This window comes from Dermacentor albipictus, chromosome 3, assembly GCF_038994185.2.
Source record: "Dermacentor albipictus isolate Rhodes 1998 colony chromosome 3, USDA_Dalb.pri_finalv2, whole genome shotgun sequence".
NCBI lineage: Eukaryota > Metazoa > Arthropoda > Arachnida > Ixodida > Ixodidae > Dermacentor > Dermacentor albipictus.
In genome coordinates, this window is record NC_091823.1 from 186,034,850 (window position 1) to 186,052,738 (window position 17,889).

General features: G+C 45.7%; 1 long non-coding RNA gene across 2 annotated transcripts; it reads left to right on the plus strand.

Annotated features, from left to right (window-relative positions):
• The first annotated feature begins 11,547 nt into the window (after positions 1-11,547).
• Positions 11,548-17,468, plus strand: LOC139057052 (uncharacterized). Of its 2 annotated transcripts, none has more exons than XR_011512552.1 (2): positions 11,548-11,864; positions 17,320-17,468. It is a non-coding gene; the product is annotated as an uncharacterized lncRNA (long non-coding RNA). The 2 variants fall into 2 exon arrangements; XR_011512551.1 differs by lacking the exon at positions 11,548-11,864 and adding an exon at positions 15,375-16,510.
• The last annotated feature ends 421 nt before the right edge of the window (positions 17,469-17,889 follow it).

Sequence of the window (17,889 nt, forward strand, 5' to 3'; positions counted from 1 at the left end):
TGCTTTCTTTATGGAGGACTACGGTGGCTGGGAAGCCGCTAAAGATATCTTTCAGTATTTTTACATATGGCTCGTCTACACCCTGATTCCGCAATGCCTCCATGACTGCTGTGGTTTCGACTGAATCAAACGCTTTCTCTTAATCAATGAAAGCTATATACAAGGGTTGGTTATATTCCGCACATTTCTCTATCACCTGATTGATAGTGTGAATATGGTCTATTGTTGAGTAGCCTTTACAGAATCCTGCCTGGTCCTTTGGTTGACAGAAGTTCAAGGTGTTCCTGATTTTATTTGCGGTTACCTTAGTAAATACTTTGTAGGCAACGGACAGTAAGCTGATCGGTCTATAATTTTTCAAGTCTTTGGCGTCCCCTTTCTTATGGATCAGGATTATGTGAGCGTTCTTCCAAGATCCCGGTACGCTCGAAGTCATGAGGCATTGCGTATAGAGGGTGGCCAGTTTTTCTAGAACAATCTGCCCACCATCATTCAACAAATCTGCTGTTATCAGATCCCCCCCCCCAGCTGCCTTTCCCCTTTGCATAGCTCCCAAGGCTTCCTTTACTTCTTCCGGCGTTACTTGTGGGATTTCAAATTCCTCTAGACTATTATTTCTTCTCTTATCGCTGTGGGTGCCACTGGTACTGTACAAATCTCTATAGAACTCCTCAGCCACTTGAACTATCTCATCCATATTAGTAATGACATTGCTGGCTTTGTCTCTTAACGCATACATCTGATTATTGCCTATTCCTAGTTTTTTCTTCACTGCTTTTTGGTTTCCTCCGTTCCTGAGAGCATGTTCAATTCTATCCATATAATAGTTCCTTATGTCAGCTGTCTTACGCTTGTTCAATAGCTTCGAAAGTTCTGCCAGTTCTGTTCTAGCTGTAGGGCTGAAGGCTTTCGTACATTGGCGTTTCTTGATCACATCTTTTTGTCTTCTGCGTTAGCTTACTGGCATCCTGTCTGACGGAGTTACCACCGACTTCTATTGCACACTCCTTAATAATGCCCATAAGATTGTCGTTCATATCTTCAACACTAAGGTCCTCTTCCTGAGTTAAAGCCGAATACCTGTTCTGTAGCTTGATCCGGAATTACTCTATTTTCTCTCTTACCGCTAACTCATTGATCGGCTTCTTATGTACCAGTTTCTTCCGTTCCCTCCTCATGTCTAGGCTAATTCTTACCATCCTATGGTCACTATAGCGCACTTTGCCGAGTACGTCCACATCTTGTATGATGTCAGGGTTAGTGCTGAGTATAAAGTCTACTTCATTTCTAGACTCGTCATACGTATGACGAGTCTGAAAGTGCTGAAAGTGACGAGTCTGAAAGCCGAAAGTGTACATGGAGGAGCCTGTACAGGCTCCTCCATGTACACTTTCGGTTATCCCGCTTGCGGAAGAAGGTATTCATTATCCGTATAATATTCTGTTCTGCAAACTCTACTAATAGCTCTCCCACCATACCCCACCCTTGCTAGTGCGCTTCTCCCATCGCATCCCACCCCCGCAATTGCGATTCTCCTCACGAAGCTCTGCGATCTCACGCGCGCTGCCCTGCACTCTGAGAAAGGGGCATGTAGGTCACTTTTTCTGTGATTGTGCAATTTCGCAGGAAAAAAAGACAGGAATATTACAGGAAAGGTGCACGAGCAAGCCATCAGTGTCACTTTCTGAAGAAGAGATACAGTTCCTCGGCTTATATTCGTAACTATTGCAGTATGTGCTTTCACTATGCCTTGCACACGTGTACGGTTCATCGATATGCATCGATGAATTTGGAAGCACCAAACGAGCACGGATGCTGATCAATTTTTTTCTGATCGCACAGATTGTCCTGTCGAGGACCGGATTCATCGACGCAAGGTCTGAGCATGCGCTGCATCAGGCCTATCTGCTGCTACCTCCGGCTGTCTGCCCTGTTGGCTTCATCGGACGAAACACGTCGCAAGAAGCTGTACCACGTGCACTACACTGGGACCACCTGATCAGCACGGTGACGTCGACGGAGACATCGTGGCACCCGGATAAAAGCAGCAGCCTTTTCGACGTTCCCTTTAGTAGACTTGGAAGCACCGAACGAGCATGGATGCTGATCAAATTTTTTCTGATCGCACAGGTTAGTGAAAGCATTTAGTCTCTTCAGTTAGATATAACGACGTAATGTTAACGGTGCTCCCAAGTCAACAATGTTGTGTTGCTATTTTGCGGGATTGTTTTAATGTTGTTCGCTTAATGTTACTAACATCTCGAGACGTGGAACAAAATCCAGGCCCTGACTCTGATTCAGATTAATGTTCCCAGCGGGAACTAATGAAACGCATTCTAAGAGAACAAAAGGAAACGAACAAAACACTGAAACAACTGTCTTCAAATATCAAGCACGTGGAGACAATACTTGCAGATTTGCAAGAAAGAATGACAGTTATTGAGAATGAAAGGGGATTAGGGAAAAAATGCGAAGACAAGATAGCACACCGCGAGGAATCTTGTAAATCTACCATGACGCAAGTAGAATTTCTGGCATCGAAGGTCGATGATTTAGAAAATAGAAGTAAGCGGAATAACCTAGTAATTTATGAATTAAGAGAGAGCTCTGATGAAGATGTTAAACCACTCGAAGAAGTGCGAGAGGGTATAATTAAGAAGATCCTAGGAATAGAAATTAACTCAATAGAATGAGTTCATAGAATCGGTACAAAGCAAAGCCAAAGGACACGCCTCGTTATTATCAGGCTATTCAACTTCGCTGAGAAAAACAAAATATTTTCAAGCTGCTTCAAGCTGAAAAACACCCAGATTTCCATATCCGAAGATTTCTCAAAGAAAGTACGCGACACACGTGCTAAATTATGGCGTTCTGCAGTAAGTGACAAGGCGAAAGGGGCAGAGGTATCTCTGGCATTCGATAAACTAAATATAAATGGCAAAACCTTTATATAAGGAATGAGTGTGAGGACCGAAGAATTGAACTATCTAATCCGATAACTTCTGCACATGCTGGCCCAGCAGCTCGTGATGGCATGTGACAACAACATACTAAATGTATCAGAGTGTTATCACTGAATGCGCGCAGCATAGTCAATAAGTTCAGCCTACTTGGAAGCATAGTTGCAGCCCATCAACCGCACACTATAGTCTTCACGGAAACCTGGGTTCACGAAAGCGTCTAGGATTCCGAAGTGTTTCCACCTTCTTATCGGCCCATACGGAAAGACAGAGAATCGCCGGGCGGCGGTGTAGCTGTCGCAATTAAATCTAACATAAAATTCACAGTTTTAAACAGCATACCTGACCATGAAAGCGTGTGGTGTAAACTTACATTTAATGGAAAAAGCATATTTCTGGGTGGTGTATACCGACCTCCGAATGCGCCCCCTGAATACCTAGACGTTATGCACGATTACATTGCACAACACACTAATTCACGTTCCAATATTATCATCACAGGTGATTTCAATTTACCAGGAATCAATTGGTCTAATCTTTCGCACAACAGCTCTGACGTAAAAAGTGCTAAATCCCTATTCTTTATGTCATTTACCTTCTCTCTAGACCAGCTAGTTTCCGAACGGACTAGAATAGCTGGTCCGTCATGTTCTGTGCTTGATCTGATGTTCGTAAGCAGTCTATTTCAAAATAATACATTAAACGTTGAAAATGGCATTTCGGACCATAAGATGATTGTATTCTCCTGCCCAATTTCAGGAAACCGTGAATGCGTTAAGCCATCAATTGCTGTAATCAGGGATTACCCAAGAGCGGATGACAATGCTATCTCAGAATATTTAAACGCCTGCTTTCTGCAGTTTTCATTACTTCATGACGTAAATGAATTATGGTTACGTTTTAAGCATATTGTACACTTTTGTGAAGAAAACTACATTCCCTCCAGAAAGAAGCGAGTGAACAGAGAACATCCCTGGGTATCGCGCGAAATAATGCATTTAAAACAAAAAATTAAAAGGAAGCGCAGAAAGAAAACCACACGTGACCTTCAAGATCTCGTACGCTTACTACAAGATAAGATCCACATGGCCAAGGAGCGTTTTTTCACTGTTACTCTGCCTTCTTACATGACGAATAAACCACAAAAATTCTGGCGCTACCTATCGAGGGAGCGGTATACCGTATCGCAGATTACTGTTTCGAACGAGACGGTTGTTCAGCCTGACGTCATAGCAAGCAAATTTAATGAATTTTTTCAATCTGTAGTTAACAGAACTACCTATAACGGCCCCTCTCCACGGTATCAGTTCGAGAATCCAATGCCTGAAATAGATATCGACCAACAAGGAATTTTTCGACTCTTACAAAAACTGGATGTAAAAAAACCCTGTGGCCCTGACCTTATATCAAATGCATTTTTGCAAAAACATGCAGTTTGGACGTCAAAATACTTATACGTAATTTACAGGCGATCTTTGGAAACTTCAGTGATACCTGAAGACTGGCGAAGGGCCACAGAAATACCTGTGCACAAATCTGGCTCTAAACTCGAGGTAAGTAACTATAGACCTGTTTCATTAACATGTGCATCCAGTAAATTGTTCGAACATATTATTTATAAGGCCATAATATTGCACTTGGAGAATAATAACCTACTATACAGCCGGCAACATGGATTCCGTTCAGGTCTAAGTACTATTACTCAGTTAGCTGAGTTAACCCATGATGTAGCTACCGCAATAAATAACAGAGGCCAAATAGATGCCATTTTCTTCGATTTTTCAAAGGCCTTTGATGTTGTTCCTCATCCGGATCTTATTACTAAACTAATTGCCATTGGTGTACACGAGAAAACAGTGTCATGGATCAAGAACTATCTCGAAAACCGAAAGCAGTGCATAGCCGTGAATGATATGTCTGATTACATCAACGTTTTTTCTGGTGTTCCACAAGGCTCGGTTCTTGCGCCCCTCCAATTTCTGATCTACATAAATGATATTCGTTCGTGCGTTCAGCCACCTATTCAAATGTGCCTATTCGCCGATGATTGCATAGTATACACAACAGTGAATACCACAGAAGATCAGGTAAAACTAAATGATTCGTTAGCTGCTATACAAAATTGGTGCAACATTTGGGAGATGAAACTGAATGCATCAAGAACTACCAGTACCTCCTTCACACACAAGAAAAATGCGCTTCAGTTTACATACACAATAAACAACATAACACTAAGAAAATACGAGGAGGTCACATATCTCGGGGTTACTCTTACAACGAAATTAAATTGAGAAACTCATATAAATAACATATATGACAAGGCCCTAGGCAAACTACATTTCTTAAGAAAACTTAGAAACACACCTCCTAGTGTTAAATTAAATGCATACAGAACCCTCATTAGACCTGCTTTAGAGTATGCTGACATTAGTGGCGTTGGCGGCACGTCCAGAGCCGGCCCTAAAACGATTTGTTCTGTTCCTGCAGGTGCGCAACTACGTCACAAGAGTTTCAAGTGGTTCATCGGATGTCGGATGCTCTTTTGCCCGGATGGCTTCGACGGTGTGGCAGCTCTGCTGAAAAACGTGGAACTTTTCCAGTTCTTCTTGACTTCGGTTCGCGTCACAAGATGGTGCTCTGATCAACAAGCGCCGTCATCGTCCCCATAAAAGCGCATCGCTTGCAAGCAGCAAGCACAGTTGGCGGCACGTCCAGAGCCGGCCCTAAAACGATTTGTTCTGTTTCTGCAGGTGAGCTGGTTTCGCTGTAGCAACTTTTCTGTACATTCCATGCCGCCAACTGCAAAACTGTCATTTGCTTGATCTACCGCGTGTGTTCTCTTGTGCGCATGTGTGATGGAGGGAAAAGATTGTGCTCAATGTGGGGTTGATTTTGCCGGCGAAGACCGGTGCATGGAATGCTCTAACTGTGCATCGTTGTATCACCTCGGTCAAGAGTGCTCAGGTGTGGCTGAAGGCACATTCTTGTCGATGGGCCCGAAAAAGAGAGAAAAGTGGCGGTGTAAAACATGTAGATCAGCGGATTCTTCCCAAGGCAGTTCTAGCCAGTTAACAGCTATTGCTGAAAAGCTATCGTTGCTGGATTCTATTCGTGCGAAAGTTGAATCTCTTTCCTTGGTTCCGTCGAAAATAGACGAACTGTTGTGCCTCAAGTCCGAGATCGAAGTAGTGAAAACAAAAATGCAGGAAATACACGACTCGCTTGACTTTCTTTCAAATAAATATGATTCCTTGCTGAAAGGATCAGCAACACGAGAGAAACAGGTCACTGAATTGTCTTCTAGGGTGATGGTACTTGAGGATCAGGTCGCTTCTCAGGCAGCTGTCATTCAAGACCTTAGAGGAGAAATAAATACCTCTGAACAGTATAGTAGGTCTTCAAACCTCGAAATTCATAACCTACCCCAACTTCCTAGTGAAAACTTGACTACTACTGTTGCTGAACTGGCCGCTCAACTGGGCATTGATTCATTCCTGCCAGGTCACGTAGTAGCTGTGCACCGGTTGCCCAGGAAGAGCAAAACAGCTCCAGTTTTAGTGCGCTTCCTTTTGGCGGGCATACGTGACAGCTGGCTGGCAAAGCGAAAGAAACTGGAATCTCTGGCGAAGAAAAATGAGCCCTCGGATTTCTTTGTCGAAAACTTGACGAAATACAACAGAGAACTGTTCTGGGAGACAAAGACTAAGGCCAAAGAGGCCGATTTCAAGTTCGTATGGGTGAAACATGGCGAAATTTATGCCCGTAAGAAGGAGGGTGACCCAGTTGTGCGCATAATGAGCCCTTGTGACTTGTCTCGGCTAGTCTGACACCTTCTATCCTCTGCTTTGTCTGTTGTAATCTTTTTCCTGATTCGTGGCTTCGTGCGAACAATTTCGAGACTTTCCTTCTTTTTTCTGTTCTTTTAAAACCAGGTGAAGGCACATTCACTGTTTTTCATGCAAACGTGCGTAGTATTCGCAAGCACTGGAATGAATTTTGTGTCCACGCTGGTGCAGTACGTGATATAGCTGATGTTTTTGTCTTGACTGAAATTAATATTGGGCAGGAACATACTGGTCTCTTTCAACTCCAAGGTTATCACAATCATTTTTTGACGCGCAAGGACGGCCGTGGCGGTGGAATTGCCATTTTCATTAAAAATTGTTGAATTTCAAGTCCTCTGAACATAATTTTCACAAGTGCTGAATCGCTAGCCCTTCGTATTCGCACACGATCTTTTGCCATCACATTGCTCGCTATTTATAGGCCGCCAAATCAAAGTGTTAGAAAGTTTGTGGACGAATTGCATCTACTTGCTTTTCCATCTGGTCACGTGTGCATGATAGGCGATGTTAACATTGACGTGCTGAAGAAAGAACGACACATTGTAGCTGATTACTTGAACACGCTTGCTGACGTTGGAATAGATTCTATTATCAACCTTCCCACACGTGTCGAAATTTTGGGTACATCGCTTGTGTCTTCATGCATAGATCACGTCAACGTTCGCACTGAGAACGACCAGGTACTTCCGTTTATTATTGAGCAAAAGCTATCCAATCACTTCTATGTTGGGTGTAGCTTTCTATCGTCTCAGCATGCTGCGGCTAACAACCCAGTATCACAGATAGAGGTTATTGATAAAAGAAAGCTGGACTCGTTGTCGCAAGGCTACGACTGGAAATCTTTCCTAGCAGAAGTTCCTGCCAGTCACCTGTATAAATCTTTTATTGCCGTTTATACGCAGGCAGTGCACTCTTGCAAAAACGTAGTCGTCTTAAAGCAACGAAAGCCGAAATGCCCGTGGATAAATGGAAATGCTCTAACCGCGTTAGCTGAAAAAGAACTAGCCTGGGCGCGTTGTCGGCGCTCACCTAATAATCAGTATCTTCGTGAAGCTTATAAGATGGCTCGCAATAAAGTCACTGCTGTGCTTAGAGGTGCCAGGCGACAGCACTTCCAAGGTAAATTTTCTGAATTTAGAAATAACCCGTCCAAGACTTGGTCCGTGGTTAACGAATTAAGGGGTCGTCCCCGGAAAGGCGCATACCAAACTATTGCGAAGAATTTCGGTCCACCATCTATAACGTTAGCAGACCAATTTAATTCCTTTTTCTCGTCTACTGCAGCAAGCTTGTCCGGTGATACGGCTAGTTATTGTATGCCACAATCGGTAGTTGACTCTGCATTCCTGCCTGAGTGTACCGAGGATAATATTCGCTATATTTTATTTAACTTAAAACACCACAAGTCGGTTGGATTAGATGGTGTATCTGTGGACGTCCTTTGCAGAAATTTCGAGGCCCTGAAGAATGTTCTTTTAGCAATTATAAATAACATTATAACCACAAAAGAAATACCGCCTGGCCTCAAGGAAGCGCTTGTAGTTCCTCTCTTCAAAAGCGGACAGGTCAATGTTGTCACAAACTACAGGCCAATTTCGATACTTTCGTGCATTGCTCTTATACTTGAAAAGCATATTTTTCACGTAATGCAGAGCTTCATTGATGCACACAACATAATGTCGCCTAATCAGTACGGATTTACTTGTGGGAGTGGCACTAGATTAGCATTAGATGAATTAACCGATTTCCTTAATAGTACTCTTGAAATTAGTGCATTCGCTTGTGCATTATTTCTAGATGTATCAAAAGCTTTTGACTCCGTCAACCATGAAATTTTACTTTGTAAACTTCATAGCTATGGCTTCCGAGGGCCTTTTCTAACTTTCCTTGAGAATTATTTGCACGGTCGAATTCAAGTAGTAGTTCTCGGCAATATTAAAAGCAAACTTACACAGTTGAGCGCTGCAGTTCCCCAAGGGTCGATTTTAGCTCCCCTTTTATTCAACTTGTACGTTAATGATCTCCGTCAAGCAATTTTTCGCTGTCGGGTGTTTCAATACGCAGATGACACGCTTTTAGTATCTCGTCATACTAATTACCATCAAGCCGTGGCTGAATTAAAAACTGACACTACAAATGTTATCAGTTGGTACCGTAAAAACTTAATTTCTATTAACCAGAATAAAACTAAATTAGTATGTTTTCACGATCCGCTGAAATCTATTCCTGTCATCACTCCACTGTTTCTTCATTCTCCTCTGTGTAACAATTGCTCTTGCTCTCCTATTCCATACCTCTCAAGTGTCAATTATCTCGGTGTTCATTTCGATTCTAACATGTCCTGAAACACTCACTGGCTAACGTTTGTGAAAGGCTGCGCAAAATAGCCTGCCTACTGCATTCTATTAAAGCACTATGCCCAATTTACGTAAGGAAAACAATAGCATACGCATTAGCGTACAGTGTGCTGAGATATGGAATCTGTTCTTTTTATTTCTGTTCAGTGTTTTCGCGCAATAAAGTTGATTCTTTTCTAAAATCCATAATTCGGGCGGTGATGTATGGTGTGCACATTACTAACAATTCCAGTCTTTTTTCATGCTCGCACATGCCCTCGTTCAGGCTGTTCTTCAAAGAAACGGTAATCCTTGTGTATATATATGGAACAATGAGTTCTGCCTCCCGTATGTCCCCGCCAGAGCATTACGTACACGCGACCGCTTTACCTTACCAAGAGTACGGACAAGATATGGCAAACGTTTCCGTGCCTTCTATGTACCTGATGTGTTAAATGACCTGCCAGATAAAGTTTTATCTTCCAGCACACGGAAAGAAGTTAAATCTTATATTTTTGATTTGTATGTGTAATTTGGTTTCTTCCCTTTCTTTCTTTCTTTCTTTCTTTAGTTTTATTTTGAGTCTTGTACATACTTGATTTACTGTGCCGCTCCCTGGCTTGCTCCATTCTGCCGAGCGCTGCCCCACAAGCCCATTGTTGGCTTGGGCAGGCTCGTATTTGTATATCATTTTCGAAATGAATAAATAATATATATATATATATATATATATATATATATATATATATATATATATATATATATATATATATTTGGGCCCCGCACCAGAAGTATTTAACCGAGAAACTAGAACGCATACAAAACTTAGCATTGAGATTTATATAATCACAATATTCACATCAAACGAGCATTACGAACCTGTGCGTCAAGGCTAACGTTCTATCACTGGCTCAACGTAGAATGAATTCCAGATTAATATTTCTACACTTGCTTATTCGCGACTCTTACCGAATACCACAAGCAACATACATTCAAGCGCCATTCAGACTTTCTGCCTGAACCAATCATAATAAATCAATACGACACCATCCCAGCCATAATAACATTCACAAGTACTCTTTATTCCCACACGCCATTTCCCATTGGAACATACCACACTCTACAGCCGTAAATTGCCCATCTGCCAACGCATTTATTGACAGTGTTGAGAATCTGGAATTCGAATGGTGATATTACCTGTATTTCATATGCAGCCTCTGTAGATGCATTCTTATGGTAAACGCTGTTTCTCCTGCTTCCCGGACGGCTCATTTAAACAGAGAGTATATATTTATCGAGTATGTTCATTTTTGTGTGTGCTAATGCTCTTTGTTTTGGATACACTAGTTTCACTTTCTTCATATTTTTTTTACTGTTTTCCACGTTGTAACCCCTCCTGCGTGAGCCCGATGAGAGCGTGCAGTATTGTAAAATAATAAAATATTAATAATATACACCATTGAATGTTGTTTTCTTCTTGTCACATTTGTTTCCACTCAAACAGTATATATACATCGATGCATGCGAAAATAAAATCTATAGTTGAAAGTGAAGCGCTGTCTCTGTGTATCCGTTTCTTTCTACGTCCTCGTCCAGTCATTCTTATACACTCTATCATGGATTCTAACTAACTAGCCCGCCAATGTGTTTTAACACTTGCCGTATTTACTTGCATAATGATCGCACTCACGTAGTGATTGCACCCCTGAATTTTGTTCTCAAAATTCCATTTTTTTTTCTTTCTAGTGTAATGATCGCACCCGAAACTTCCCACAGCGATATGTCGTGTGCCAAGTCTAGCTATTGATGATCGCACTTAGCATCTGTCGAATGCTGTCAAATGCTGCGCGACTCTTCAAGACCCCATACCAAGCAGTCTGCAAGCACCAAGCATTCTTAAGCAGATGCCCCATTTTATTCCCTTCATCACTTTCCACACTTTCATAAAAAAAGCTACAACCAAACTTGCCTTGGCTTTATTATTTGTGGGCGTTATAATGGTTGTGGTCAACAACAACATAAAGGGCACCTTTCGATTCTTCTCATCTGCACTCGTGGGCACGCAACTAATCGCGAGCAGCAACAATAGTCGCCATGTTTACACTGGTACATTAGAAGTGTACCCTATTCATACACCGACGCTTGTAACACAGCCAGGATATTCGCTCACCCTTAGTGAAGACAAATGCCACAGTTTCCGCAGCATACCCACCATGTGTTTCTATAACACTGGCAGCTAAGCACGCCCATCTCTGTTTCTGTCCCGTCAAAGTGGACATGGCTGCGTTACTGCCACAGACTTGTCGATATTAACGATATTGCTACGGAACAATATGTGCGATCACGAAAAGGCGAGCAGTGTGAAGACGACGACGACGATTGGAAGCTAGCGCGGGCTGTCGCCTCTTGGCCAACTGCGGCGTATTGCCTTGTAAATATACTTGTAAATAGTTTTTCGTCGGTGTCTTCCTACGTAACATATCTGGTGGAGGTGGACGTTCCCTGTACCTCGTCACGGAGCTTCGCAGTGGACGGTACGTCGAGCCTTCCTTCATGGCGCCCGGCGACGACAACTCGACTCCGCCGGCTCCGACACCTGCTGCCACTTCGACGACCTACATCACTCTCTCCGCTCCCCGTGATCCTGACGTATTCTCGGCAAAAGATGGGGAAGACGTCGATGACTGGATCAGCCTGTACGAACACGTCAGCCGCAATAACCGGTGGGACCCTACTATCATGCTTGCCAACGTAGTCTTTTACCTCGGTGGCACACCTCGAGTTTGGTATCGGACGCACGAAGATGAGCTGACCAGTTGGGATTCGCTTAAGCAAAAGCTTCGAGACTTGTTCGGCAACCCCTACGGTCACCAACTTGCCGCGCAGAAGGCGCTTTCCGGTCGTGTGCAGACGTCAACGGAGCCCTACGTCACGTACATTCAGGACGTCTTGGCTCTCTGCCGTAAGTTGACGCGCACATGACTGAGTCTGACAAGGTCTCTCGTATCCTCAAAGGCATTGCTGATGACGCCTTCAACTTGCTCGTATTTAACAACATGCCCTTATAAAAGAGTGCCGCCGCCTTGAACTCGCTAAAAGCCGACGTATCGACCAACAGTTTGCCCGTCTGCCCAACACCCCAGCGACATCTTCCTTTGCCGACGCTCCTCATCCCAACAACACTGGCGATGTTACCAGGATTGTCCGGCGTGAGATCGAGGCCGCCTATCCGGCTGCCTTCGACTCCAGCCCCTCCAATGCACCTGCAGTCACTGTTTCCCTGATCCAGGCAGTTGTCCGCCAGGAGTTCGCCAACATGGGTATTCACACCATCTGCTCGGCCCATCGCCCTGATACCCACCCGGCTTCTTCGATTCCACCCCGTCCCGCACCTTCTTACCCACCACGTTTCCGCAACCCCTCTGAATGGCGCACTGCAGACAAGCCAATTTGTTTTCACTGCCATCGAATTGGGCACATTTCTCGGCACTGTCGCAGTCGCTGGAGTTCCCTGAACCAGTCTACATATACTGCCTACTCTCGCCCCCAAGTGGCCTTTCTCGTCCCTATGCTGCCCGCTCAGATAATGCCGCCACCGATTCTCCTGCGCCGAACCGCCCCTATTCTCGTTCGCCTTCGCCTCACCGACGACAATCTCGCTCCCCCCAGCCCCGTCGCTCCTATTCGCCGACTCCCTTCGGACGCCGCTCCCAGCCGCAAAACCAGACGATGCAGCGTCTCGAGGTGACGCTGCATTGCTCCCTACGCCGCCAAATCCTCTCCTCACGTTGCCCACTCATCTGAGCCTTCTTGACGTGCAAGTCGACGGTGTTCCTGTATCTGCTCTCATAGACACTGGGGCGCATTTTTCGGTAATGAGCGCTGACCTTCGTAACCGGCTGAGGAAAATAATCACGCTCGCCTCGATGCCTGTTGTCCGTGTCGCCGATGGCGGAACAGCCCCTGTAATTGGTATGTGTGCCGCCCGCATCTCCTTCGCCGGTCGCTCCACTACCGTGCTATTCACAGTCATCGCCCACTGTCCCCACGACATCATCCTCGGCTTAGACTTCCTCTCCGCACATTCTGCTCTCATCGATTGTTCCGCCAGTACTCTCCGCCTTGACCTGCCTGTTCTGGATCCTGCTGAACCACACCCCAGTCGCCTCAGTTCCGTCGACTTCGTTCGCGTGCCACCTTCGGCACTGACCTACGTTGACCTTGTGTCATCCCCACCAGTCCCCGACGGTTACTACATCGCGGCTCCTATGCAAGACGTCCTCCTTACACACGGGATCACAGTACCTCATACAGTTTCATCTACTACGGCGAATTGCGTCTGCCTGCCAGTGGTCAACTTTGGCTTGACGACACAAGTGCTGCCACGCGGGATGTCTCTGGCCCAGCTTAGCTCATTCGAGGATCACTCAGTAGCATCCATTGCAGTAGACGACACTTCATCCGATACTCCTCTACCATCGCAGTCGGCAAATTGTACCATCGCTGACTTAGAGAAAATGATTGCGCCCGACTTGCCGTCCGAGCACGCTCGTGAACTCTACCGCATTCTGTTTTCCTACCACGATATTTTTGACATTAACGACCGTCCTTTGGCCCAAACTACAGCTGTCAAACATCGCATTAATACCGGCAATGCCCCTCCTATTCATCGCCGCCCGTATCGAGTGTCACCGGCTGAGCGTCAAGTTATTCACGCGGAAGTTCGCAAAATACTTGCCAAAAACATTATTGAACCGTCATGTAGTCCATGGGCGTCACCTGTTGTACTGGCCAAAAAGAAGGATGGCTCATGGCGCTTTTGCGTGGACTATCGGCACCTTAACAGGGTTACCAAAAAGGACGTGTATCCCCTACCTCGGATTGATGACGCCCTTGACTGCCTCCACGGTGCTCGCTATTTCTCCTCTATTGACCTTCGCACCGGCTACTGGCAGATTGCCGTGGACGATCTCGACCGCGAGAAGACTGCTTTTGTAACACCCGATGGTCTTTATCAATTCAAAGTGATGCCGTTCGGTCTATGTAACGCCCCTGCCACTTTTGAACGCATGATGGACTCCCTTCTTCACGGTTTCAAATGGTTCCCGTGCCTATGCTACTTGGACGATGTTATCGTATTCTCCCCAACGTTCGCTACGCACCTCGAGCGCCTCTCATCAGACCGAACGTTTTTCGTCGAGCCGGTCTGCAACTCAACGCATCGAAGTGTCAATTCGGCCGTCGCCAGATTACCGTCCTTGGACATCTCGTTGACGCGAACGGAGTGCAACCGGACCCAGGCAAGATCCATGCTGTCGCACACTTCCCTGTTCCGAAGTGTGTCAAGGATGTGCGCAGCTTCATCGGCCTTTGCTCGTACTTCCGCCGTTTCGTGAGAAATTTCGCGGCCATAGCACGACCACTAACCGAGCTTTTGAAAAAAGACGCCCCTTTCCAGTGGGGCAATAACGAGGCCTCTATATTCTCACATCTAATCGACATTCTCACAACGCCTCCCGTTCTGGCCCATTTCTACCCTTCTGCGCCTACCGAAGTCCGTACTGATGCCAGCGGTACTGGCACAACGCCAGCGTGGCCACGACCGTGTTATCGCTTACGCCAGCAGGCTCCTCTCACCGGCGGAGCGCAACTATTCCATCACTGAGCGTGAGTGTCTGGCCCTAGTTTGGGCGGTTGCGAAATTCCGCCCATACTTACATGGCCGACCCTTTTCCGTTGTCACAGACCATCACGCGCTTTGCTGGTTATGCTCACTGAAAGATCCTACAGGAAGACTTGGTCGCTGGGCCTTACGCCTCCAAGAATATTCGTATACTGTCACCTATAAATCTGGCCGACTACACAAGGACGCTGACTGCCTGTCTCGCTACTCGGTCGACGAGTCTGACGACGCCGACAGTAGTAGCGCCAATGGCATTTTCTCTGTGTCTGCCTTCGCTAACATCGCCGATGAGCAGTACCGAGACCTATCGCTGCGAGCACTTATCGAGCGTCTGCGCTCTACACCTACCGTTCGACGCATCGGTTCGCCGATATGTCCTCCAGGGCGGCATTCTGTATCGAAGGAACTTCCTCCCTGACGGCCCTGATCTTCTTCTTGTCGTGCCAAAACAGCTACGACAGACTGTGCTCTTTGAGATGCATGATGCACCCACTGCAGGACATCTTGGGGTAACCCGCACGTACGACCGCGTCCGCCGCCGCTTCTATTGCCCTGGTCTCGCTCGCTCCGTTCGACGCTATGTTGCTGCCTGAGATCCCTGCCAGCGTCGGAAAAACACCTCAGGTGCTACCTGCCGGTCATCTCCAGCCGATCACCGTCCCTGTGGAACCATTCTTTCGTGTTGGATTAGACCTGCTCGGTCCCTTTCCCACGTCATCCTCTGGGAACAAATGGGTAGCCGTCGCGACTGATTACGCCACCCGATACGCTATCACTCGGGCTCTCCCTACCAGTTGCGCCACTGACGTCGCGGACTTTCTCGTGCGTGACATTATCTTGCTTCATGGCGCCCCGCGACAGCTGCTTACTGACCGTGGTCGAAACTTCCTCTCGAAAATTACCGCTGACATTGTGCGTTCCTGTTCCATTCAACACAAACTGACTGCCTCATACCATCCTCAAACCAATGGCCTGACAGAGCGGTTAAACCGTACTCTTACCGATATGCTGTCCAAGTAAGTTTCCAAAGACCACCACGACTGGGATATTGCCCTTCCTTACGTAACATTGGCGTATAATTCTTCCCGGCACGACACCGCCGGATTTTCTCCATTTTATCTACTGAACGGTCGCGAACCCACCTTGCCCTTAGACACGGCACTTCCTCCTCCTGCGATCTCAACAAGCGAGTCTGCGCGCGACGCCATCGCCCTCGCCGACCATGCACGCCAGGTCGCCTGTGCTCGACTGACTGCCTCACAAACCACTCGGCAGTGTCAGTACAACGCCCGCCATCGTGACGTACAGTTTTCGCCTGGTACGCTCGTGCTCCTGTGGTCGCCCTCTCGTCACGTCGGACTTTCAGAGAAGCTCTTTTCGCAATACACAAGGCCCTACCGCGTGCTGCGCCAGGTGACGCCTGTGACTTACGCAATTGCTCCTGTGGGTTCAACCTCGTCCTCTCCTCTGGCATCTAGTGATGTCGTGCACGTCAGTAGGCACAAGGCCTACTACACTGCTTCCGAGTCCGATCTTTAGTCGCTCCGGGACGGCGCTTTTGCAGCCGGGGGTAGTGCTACGGAACAATATGTGCGATCACGAAAAGGCGAGCAGTGTGAAAACGACGACGACGATTGGAAGCTAGCGCGGGCTGTCGCCTCTTGGCCAACTGCGGCGTATTGCCTAGTAAATATACTTGTAAATAGCTTTTCGTCGGTGTCTTCCTACGTAACAATACTATTCATTACTCATGCGGAAGAAACTGTCTGAATGCGCGTAATGTACTTACGAAAAGAAAAAAAATGCGTTCGGCTTGCTCCGCCGGCCACCATTTTTGTTTTGGTGTACTGCACTGACAGCGGCAGCCACCTGCTTGTCATCCTGCAGCAAATGCGGGATGAAAAAAGAAAATGTTTCTTTTCGTGGGAAATTTAACCTGCGTAATAATCACACCCCTGAATTCACATCAATTTTTTTTTACAAAAAAGTGCAATTATTATGCGAGTAAATACGGTAATGCTGCACAAGATTTCTGCTTAGAGTTGCTTCTTATTGCCTAGTGTTTCGATATAACACATACAACATCTTATGCTGCTTTTGCGTGCTAATTGTTCTGTCATGTCAGGTGGCATCATTTTTCCTTATGATGAACATTTCGAGCTGTCATATCGAACTGTGTCCTAACATTTTTACTGTATACTGAAAAGCTAACTACTGTTCGTTTATCTTCCTTTCTTTTTATTTTTCTTTATTTCGCGTTCTTTGTTTATAATTTGATTCTCGTTCTGTTGATATTTATGTAACAAAAATTATGTTATTGCTCCACAAGTGTTACCTGTACCGCCCCCCTCACGCAATACTCCTTCTGGAGCCTGTGAGGTATATGAAATAAATTATTCCTGTTTAGAAGCAAATATTGCCAGCTTAAACTTTTAGTGGTGGAACTAGCAGACCTGCTTTTAAATGTTTTTGTATGTGTGTATTTTTCTGCCCAGATTCTTTCTTAACCACTTCTTCGAAAGGATGTCCTCTGGTCGAAGTGGACTAAAAACACTGGCAATCAAGATTCCTGGCCTGATGAAGATCTCGAAAGAGCAGTCTGTAAAAATACATGCTGTGCTAATAAATGCTTCTAGCAATTTTAGCAGCTGCGCCTGTTTTTCGTTCTGCATCTGATGCGTTGCAACTTTTTCTTTCACACCAATGGGCTTGTTAGACTAGCACATTAATAGACCCATTAGACTAATAAACCAATATGTCTATTAGACTAATACACTAACAGACCTAATAGACTGCATTGGTGTCAATAACCCATAGGCTATTAGATTTTGTATTAGAATTTTGCTATTGGCAGCAGTGCACGGACTAAAGCTTCGTCACAGAGGGCGGTGTAGACAGATGAAGAGGAGCATTGGAAACTTCACACCGCCTTGCATAAGAGCTCTCAGCTTAATCGGCACTTCGAGGAATAGATGGAGGTACTGAATTTAACAGGACAGTCGTCCCGACTCTCAAGTAAGTGTCCCGATTTCATCCAACCTGAACGGCCCATTATCCCAACTTTT